An 8,729-nucleotide genomic window follows, 5' to 3' on the forward strand; every position below is an offset into this window, starting at 1 on the left:
ACACCTAGATGTTTGTTTGTGGCAATGGCCCTTGTGTGTCCAGCGGCACATGATGCCTAGTGGTCTTTGTGGGGTGGCAGAAGAGGTGAATATGTGTCTAGAAGACTCTGACATCTAGCATTGTATGTGAAATGTCAGCCTGGGGGTGTAGTCCTGCAAAGCCTGATATGTATAAATTTTAAAAGGAGGGTATCACCTACACCACTTTAGTTTAGATGACAATGATGAAGGGCTATCAACAAACACAATATGTGTGGTTTAAGAAAGGGGGTAGTTCAGTGGGGCCCGGTACTTAGTTGTGTATGTATGGCTCCAGAAGTTTGTGCAGCCTGACCTTACACTGAGACCCATGATGCTGGACAGTATGTAGGGAGTGTCGGGCTGGGGGTGTTTTTTAGTAGGGGTGTTGGTAGTGATGGAGTCTGACACCCAACTAGGTCTCTAATGGGGTAGCATTTTTGTGCACTGTGGTAGGTTATCTCTCTCCTTCCTCACCTTCTAAAGCATCTCTGATTAGCTTTAAAAAAGACCCACAGGCCTATATCTGTACAGAATATGGAAGATGGGTCTTCTGTTCCAAGAAAAGAACTGTTGGAAGAATGGAGAGATGGGAGAGATTCAGCAGCCAGACATGCAGGAAATCAGATGTACTGAGTATGAGGTTATGAGACACGTGGCAAATGTGAATTAGAACAAAGGGGTTAATGAAGTTATACATGCTTGTTGTGGGGTAGCAAGGTAAGGCCTTAGGGACAATAAATAAAGGTAAGTCATCATGTTATTATTCAGGAGCTGGTGGGTCAAGACATTCCTGCAATAGTTCTGTGAAGTTATTCAGGAAATAACAGTGAGTATAGTCTGCGTTTGTGTTGCCACAGGCCTGATACATAACAGTGCCTATGGAGTGTCATCAAAGTAGGGGGAGGTTATTTAACAAGACCTGGTATCTCTCTAGCAGTGCCTGCAGAATGGGGAGGACAGAGAGCATGGTACCTAGAAGTTTATGTGCTGGAGAGCTGTGTAACAGTACTCAATAGCCAGTTTCTTTCTGGATTGCAGGGGTGCCCAGCTGGCCCTGCTATGATTCCTGTTCATCCACAGTAAATGCCACATGTGCTGCTGTGGAACAGGCTTTCCAGGATGCCCTCCCAGGGATACTGATTCATTACACTGGAAGAGTCTGTCTTGGAGGCCTGCAATCTAAAAGTGGATATGTGGTGCTGACATGCTGGTGTCTGTCAGAGTTTGTTGAATCACTAGGCTGCTGGCTGCCCCCAGTGATGTGTGTAACAGGGCCTGATATATAGCATGTTATGGGGCATGTATGTATAATATGGTGAATGCAAGTACAGTTAGGCAGGGCTTATCAGGGCCAGATTATTTAATGTGCAGGAAAACAGCAGTTTTGCAGGTAATGATCTAGAAGTGGAAAAGGGGTTTTGGAGGGGCAGGATGGGGTAGTTAGCTGTTTTCCCTAAATAAGCTGTTCTATACAGATTGGTTCTGTTGTCTCTTTTTGCAGCAACCAGTTATCTGGGATAGGTCAGTTGCATTTCTTCTGTAATCCCCAAATATCAGGCTTCCTGGACATGTGAGATCAGTTTAGGGAGTCAGCTTTCATGGAGGTCCATTTAAGAATTACATATCTTTCTTTTCACTAGGGAGGGAGGAATGAAGCTAGCCTCTCCTTTCCCCTAATATGCAGAGAGACCAGACATAGTGAAAGGGGAGTTTGGGAGTGAGAGCTGCCCTGGCTGAATCATTCTATCATACATGTGACTTGGGAAAAAGCATACTTGTACTAGGTTGTTGACTAGTATCTAACAAAGGGAGTCTTTGACAACAAGTGGTGGGTACTTTCCTCGGGAGCATGGCAGGGAGGGGAGCCTGCAGAGAGCTCTTAGCTGTTCCGGGAGATTTGATGGCACAAACAGCTGTTGCAGCAGGCTATGCACTTATCCAAATGCTGATTATTCTCAGCTCCTAGGAGCTGTCAAGGCTACATCTTCAGTTCCATGCAAGCCCAATATTTCCTTACATTTCCTGGGAGAAAAAGAGGTCTCAATCTTCCTGTTCTTCATTGTCATGAGCAGAAGGGTGGGGAGTCCAGCTGGGAGGCTGCATTTGACACAGGCTGTAACCCATGCTCTTCTGCAATGCAGTGGATGCCTGCTGTAGGCTGTGTCCTCCTGGGCTGCATGGAGCCCTACTCTAAACCAAACCCTCATGGGCTGCAGTGGAGACCTCGTGTAAGCTGTGCTGTCCTGGGTTTCACAGGTGTCCCTGCTAGATCCTCCTCCACTGTGAACTGAGCCTAGAACTGCCTAAGGAGAGAGTTTGCTCTCCAGTCTCAGAGGGACCAAGGTCTGCCAATGAGAACAGGAAGAGCATACATTCATGGGGAGAAGATGTCAGTGGGCAATGTTGTCATCCCTCCCTCTTCATGGACTTCCCAAATTTATCAGAGTTCCTATGGAGCCAGGAAGTATTATTAATAAATTAATAAATTAATAAACTGTGGATTATTACACCTAAATATTTAGTAACATTTCCCTGACCCGCCTCTTTCGTAAATACACGTGTGCTCTTATGAACAAAGGTATGGCCTCTGTGAGTTCATTGTCAATGATGTAGATATCTGTCTTCATGAAGTGAAATATGAAGAAGAGGCTTAAAATGTACTCATGAAGGCAGCACTTTGCCTCTGGTTATACTTATCCTCAGGGAGTCCTGTTTGTCCTTTGGACCTGAAATTTATCATAGCTCTGGGGAAACTCCAGCTCTCTGTTCTGGATTGGCCAGGAGCCCAAAGACCAGTCCTGGACAAGAACCTGGTCTTCCTAACTTTGTCACATTTATCAAAAGTAACCAAAACCAGAACAGGACTCACCCCAGGTCTCTTAAATTTCAAGTCTCCTGTAGGAGATTCATCTCACTCCTGAGTTCAATGTGCGTTAATGTGGCTGTGGATTCCAAACCAGCATCTAGAGCTGACAATTCCAGGGGCACCAGAGTTCTGCTTTCCATGGCAGCAGGAGGCTCTGCTCTTACATGTTGCAATACTCTGGTATACAGCAACATCCAGGTAGGTCTGCTTCCAGCTCCATCTCTCCTGGCCTAACTCAGGTTCCTGCACAGTCACAAAGAGATCATACTCCACCCAACTCTCAATTAAAGGGAAAGACAGGAAGACACAGGTCTCCTAGTATTTCCCCTCTTTCCAACACAAGACACATTGGAGGCATAATCTCTGCTCAGACAGAAGTCACTCTGAGACTGTGATGGTCTGGGGTTCCCATACTCAGAGCATCAGGCTAAGAACCAGGTCTGTTAGATAGCCTTTCCTTAGAGTCCATAGTCACTTTGCCTGGGAAGGAATTCTATATATGCATCTTGCTGGGTTTCTAAAATTGAGGGGTATACCTATTGAAAGCAGAGTTGGACTTCATGTGTGACCCCAGGCATATAAACAGTTATCACAAAATCCTTGGGACAAAGTGACAACTCCTGCTGCTTTTGATAGTGTATATACATTAACTCCACTCTTTGTCCAGACCTAAGTGTCATGCAGAAAGTTATGCCAGCCTGAAGGGTGCTCCAGTTCCATCCAAGAACAGGAATAAATTCTATATTGCTCCTTCCTGGTTACTATCATTGCAACTTTTGGATCTTTAAATTTATGGTGTGTTTGTTTGTTTTGTGTGGGGGTGGGGGCTGTGTGTGTGCAGTGACCCTGGTGATAATGATTTCTGGATAGATTTGTCCCTTGAAGTATAGTTTTGTTCTTTGTCCTCCTGTTCTTCATCTCCTTCTCATTATCCTTCTCTTCATACTCCTTTTTCTTCTCCTCCATCTTTGAGATTTTACTACATCCTTCTGGGCAGGAAGGGGCTCAAAGTGTTAGAGTGACACTAGCCAAAGATGGCAGTGAGATTTAGACCTGGTGACACAAGAAGAATGCAAGTAAGGCAAAACAGGATAAAAAATTAAAAGAAAATTCAGGAAAAACTTTAGGAATACTGGTGAAAGAGTAGGGTATGTTTGAAGCAACCTATCAGAAATGATTATTTCTGTGACATCATTTTTCCAGCGAGCACCTGGGGGCCCTCACCTTGAGCATCATGCATGATATGCAGTTCACTCAAGTGGCAGGAGAGGTGTCGAGGGGATTCCTGGGGCAGCTGGTCACTCAGATAAGTTGAGGACTTTCCAGGTGCACAGGCAAGTAACACTGGTTGGCATCATGATCCTCTGAATCCTGGTCTGGCTCCATTGCCACACTCACTCCAGTGGAGTGTGCATGCCAAGTCCAAAAGCTTGCCCTTAGTCCTGAGATACAAAGTTTCACAGAAACTGGTCTCCTGGAGAGTCTTTGTCATTCCATAACAGGGATGTGGTCCAGATATGTCCTGGTCATAGTCAGTGATAGGCTTAGTGTGCTTTCTTTCAGTATTATTTTATTATAGGTGCCTCCAAGGAATGATTTGACTTATTCAGACAAAATGCCTTCAGTGTTGAAAGAGATAGTGAAACAAATCAGGCATTGCAGTTTACTGGGTAAGAGTAGAAATCTCAGGGCAAGTCTAAAAAGTAAAGTTAGAATAACAGTGGAGTCACTCTCACATGCAGGAATTTACAATGGTCTAGGAAGTAGGAGGGTTGTGGTTTAGGAGGAACTAGAGTATTGCATTATTCATGAAAATTTTAGCAAGAGCAGAAGCCCCCTGTTGGTGGCTTATACAATAGACTTGAATTGTGACTAGGGTGGGAAATCTTCACCAGGCTCCTAGAATAGCTGACTTTAGAAAGGGCTGCTTTTTATCTCAATTGTAGCCACTGACTGCTTCCTTTCAGTCTTTATGTATGCATTACTCTGTTTTGTGTAAAGAATCATTATGCATCAGATGACCTCAATGTATCACCTAACTTCCTTGTTTTCTTCTGTAATGTAATTCTGATGCTCGCTTTGAAAAATTACATTCAGTTCCAACACTCTCTGGTGTTCATGTCTGTTTGTCACTCACCAACTCCTTTCCCACCTGAGTACCAGCAACCGAATTCCTCCAGAGGGCTGAGGAGCCGAATGAGCCAGCCTGTGGCACTCCATGACAGGTCAGGGCCCTTCTTTTCTCCAGGCCTTCTGTACAGTACCAAATGATGTTTCCTCATCTGTATTAAGCAATTTCATTTCAGGGATGACATTAGATGAATCTGCAGTTTGATGGTAGGGATCTTGTAGGGAGCCAATCTACAATGGCTACCCCATGTAAAGAGCAAGGTAGAAAAGATAATAAGCAGAATCCCCAGAGTGAGTGGAAAGAGGAATAATGGCTAACTTCCCACCTACTAGGGGGTTGGAGAAGGAAAGTCTGCACTGACTGCTGAACTTAAGGTTTACTCTAATCCCAAGTGTAACTTTCTTCTGAATGAGTTTAAGTGCAAACACTTCCCTGAGGTCCTCCTGTGTGTGGCATTGCCATATTTTGGCATCACCTTGGTAAGGATGACTGGTCCATGTGGAAGCTGAAGGCTGCTACCCAACAGAACTTCCCAGATATCCATGAGTTGCAACCTCATCACTGTCTTGTTCGAGCTCCCGGAGAAACTGAGGAGTTACATAAACCACCAGGTGTAGTGCACTGATAGATAGCACTTGCATTGCTGGTTGACAGGCCTTGCTTTACAACTTGTACACTGTATCAAATACATTCCTAAGTACTGGGCCATGAATGACTCCCCACCAATACTTTTTCAGTATTCTGTGCAATCAACAACAGCAGCTTCATTTCTGGGTTCAGGCCTTCCAAGGGTGAGAGATTGTCTTTCTGCTGAGTCTCGACTGACATGTGGAGCATGAATCATTTACATAACAGGCAATGGAGTCAGGCATCACAGAACAACAAGACTGCTTTAAGAGTCATATTTCTCAGAAAGGGTCTTACAAAGTGTGGGCAAAGCCTTCAATCAAGGCAACATTATCATGTGAAAATCTCTTGCAATTGCACTGGTATTTATACTCAGTATGAGGTTGTAAATAGGTTTGTCCCCTTAGACTCTTGTGGTTGAATGCTTGGCCCACAGGGAGTGACATTATTAGGAAGTGTGTCTTGTTGGAATAAGTGGTCTTGACAGAGGAATTGTATCACTTTATGGGTGGGCTTTGAGATCCTCCTTCTACCTGCATGAACTAATCTTTCCTGGCTGGCTTCTGATCAAGGCATAAAACTCTTAGCTTTTTTTTCTAGTACCATGCCTGTCTGAAAGATGTCATGTTTCTGGCTGTAGTGATAATGGGCTGAACCTCTGAACCTGTAAGCCAGTCCCCATTTATATACGTTGCCTTCTTCATGGTATCTCTTTACAGCAATGGAAGCTCTAAGACACTCACCTTTCAGAGAGATGAGGGCTATTAAAAGGAATCATTGGCAACACACATAGACATTTTTGTGTCCAAGTGTGTACTTAATTAAAATGAACTTGTAACACTTGGGTTGATAATGATTCTCCCAAGGGCTACAGTTAAAACAGTCCTGATGCCTGGGAAATCGCCCTTTCCCAGAGCTCAAGAGTCTCCACCAACAAGATGAGCTGTCACTATTGCTCTTTGCTCTCTTCCAGAACTTGAATCTCAGACCCTGTACTTATTATACACGCATACACGTGCAAGAATAAAGAAACCATGAGTTGGGTGGGGGATGGGAAAAGTTGAGAGGCTGGGGCATGACTAAAGTGGACACAGTTCCCCTGTACAGAGTTCTTAAAAATATATGAAATCATTAATTTGAAAGAAATCAAAGAATGGAAGGTTTGGAAGAAACATAGAAAGTCCTCATGGACCGTGAGGGCTGGTTAGCAAAAGATTAAAACTGTTTTCCAAAAGTACTGGAGAAGTCATGAAAAAATTGGGGAAGTTGCTACAGCTGAGAAAAAAAATTCTGGATTAAAATTATCCATCACTAAAGCAGTGCAATGAATGATCAGAAAAGGCAGTGGAAAATAACATTTAATTTTGAGACACTTTGAGAGCAAAACCAAGTATGACAAGCCATGACTATTTTTTGATAAACCTTTGGCGTTCACTAGTTAATGGTATTAGCACACATGGCAGGGCAGGCATTAAGAGCCCCTCTCTGAGGCAAAGTACATTACACAATGTAGATATAGACACTGTATAAATGTGTCGCACTTTTTCTTTTATACTGTGAGTTTTTTGAAGACAGGAATTCCTTCAGTCTTGTTGCCCTTGGGACCCAGTAGGTGATCCCTAGTGAAAGGTGAATGATCACTGACTGAATATATAACTGAAGGCTTTTGTACTCAGGGACGACCCACAGCTGACAGCAAACCGAAAATCTGCCCTTCAGAAATAGGTCTGTATTTTGGGACCTGAGAAAGGAAGTGCAATAGAGAGCGAGCTCTCCTGTGGCCAGAGGCAATGGGATGGGGAGGTGCACCCTAGCTGGCACAGTCCTGGTAAGGAAGCACAGAGCATGCAAAGTCTCTCTCTTTAACCTTGCTGTAATAGACTGTCTGCTTGTGGTAGGGACATTTTACCTTCTCATGTGCATACAGGAGTCACATGACCTCAGTATGACCAATCAGGAGAGTCCTGGTTTGCTAGCCAGTCTGATTGGCCAAGTTCTGGACATGTGACCAATTAGGTCTTGAAGAGGAGTTACAGTTGGTGCAAGGGTGCTGAGACAGTTGGTAACTGACCTGTTATAACTGAGTTTTCACTCTGGGACTACAGAGGCAGAGACAGTTTGCTCAGGCATGGTTTCAGGAGAGCTGCTCCTGTCTACTCCCCAGCACCCAGGTACAGCCTAGTTTTCCTAATCTTGCCTCCTCATCTTGTCAGAACCACTTTGGTTGTGTAGTAGGCACTGACCCTTTCTTAGCACTGCCTGGCTAATGGAGGGCTTGGGGCTGCAGAATATAGATTCTGAACCTCCCAGGACTCTGTGCAGCACTCCCTGGACAGTTCGGGGTGGCTGAGACATGCAGGCTCCTGCCCAGCACAAGCCCTGTGGACCATCACAGGGAAGCAGAGCCTTGCTCTCTTTCATGTCCCCCTTTTATGTCCAGGATCCTCCAACGCGAGCACATTATGAATAGAAATGAGAACAAGCACAGTTGTCTTCAGAGACTTGGCTTGTGACTTGAAGCATTATCCTTCGTTCCACCTATTTTCTGGAAATGACACTTTTCATTCTTTGTTTTTGTTTGTTTGTTCGTTTTCGAGACAGGGTTTACTCTGTGTAGTCCTGGTTGTCCTGGAACTCACTCTGTAGGCTGGCCTCGAACTCAGAAATATGCCTGCCTCTGCCTCCCAGGTGCTAAGATTAAAGACATTTGCCACCACACCTGGCTGACACTTTTTATTCTTAAGGCTAGGTCCTTTTTCATCTCGTACACTCTTCACATGATTTTATTTATGGATTTGTGTATCTCAGACTCACCTTATATTCGTGAGTGAACTGATGTTCATGAACATGAGCTTATAAATGTGTTGTTTATCATGAAGCATCACGGACTCTTGTTAAGGTTTGTCACATCTTTTACATGAAAATATTGGTAATCTTATTTGGTTTACTCTAGATTTAATTATTTGTGTGTATCTGCATACATGGAAGGACAGAGGACAAACTGTGAGGCCAGTTCTCTCATTCCACCATGTGGGCTCCAGGAACAAAACTTGGATCATCTGGTCTGGTTGTAAGCAGCTCTAT

At 44.2% G+C, this 8,729-nt stretch overlaps 1 pseudogene; it reads right to left on the bottom strand.

The window, feature by feature from the left end:
• Positions 1-8,527, bottom strand: part of LOC147000992 (uncharacterized) — a 36,110-nt pseudogene extending 27,583 nt beyond the window's left edge.
• Between the last annotated feature and the right edge of the window lie 202 nt (positions 8,528-8,729).

The sequence above is a fragment of the Mus caroli genome, unplaced genomic scaffold (genome assembly GCF_978045245.1).
Source record: "Mus caroli unplaced genomic scaffold, Mus_caroli_1 scaffold_15, whole genome shotgun sequence".
Classification (NCBI taxonomy): domain Eukaryota; kingdom Metazoa; phylum Chordata; class Mammalia; order Rodentia; family Muridae; genus Mus; species Mus caroli.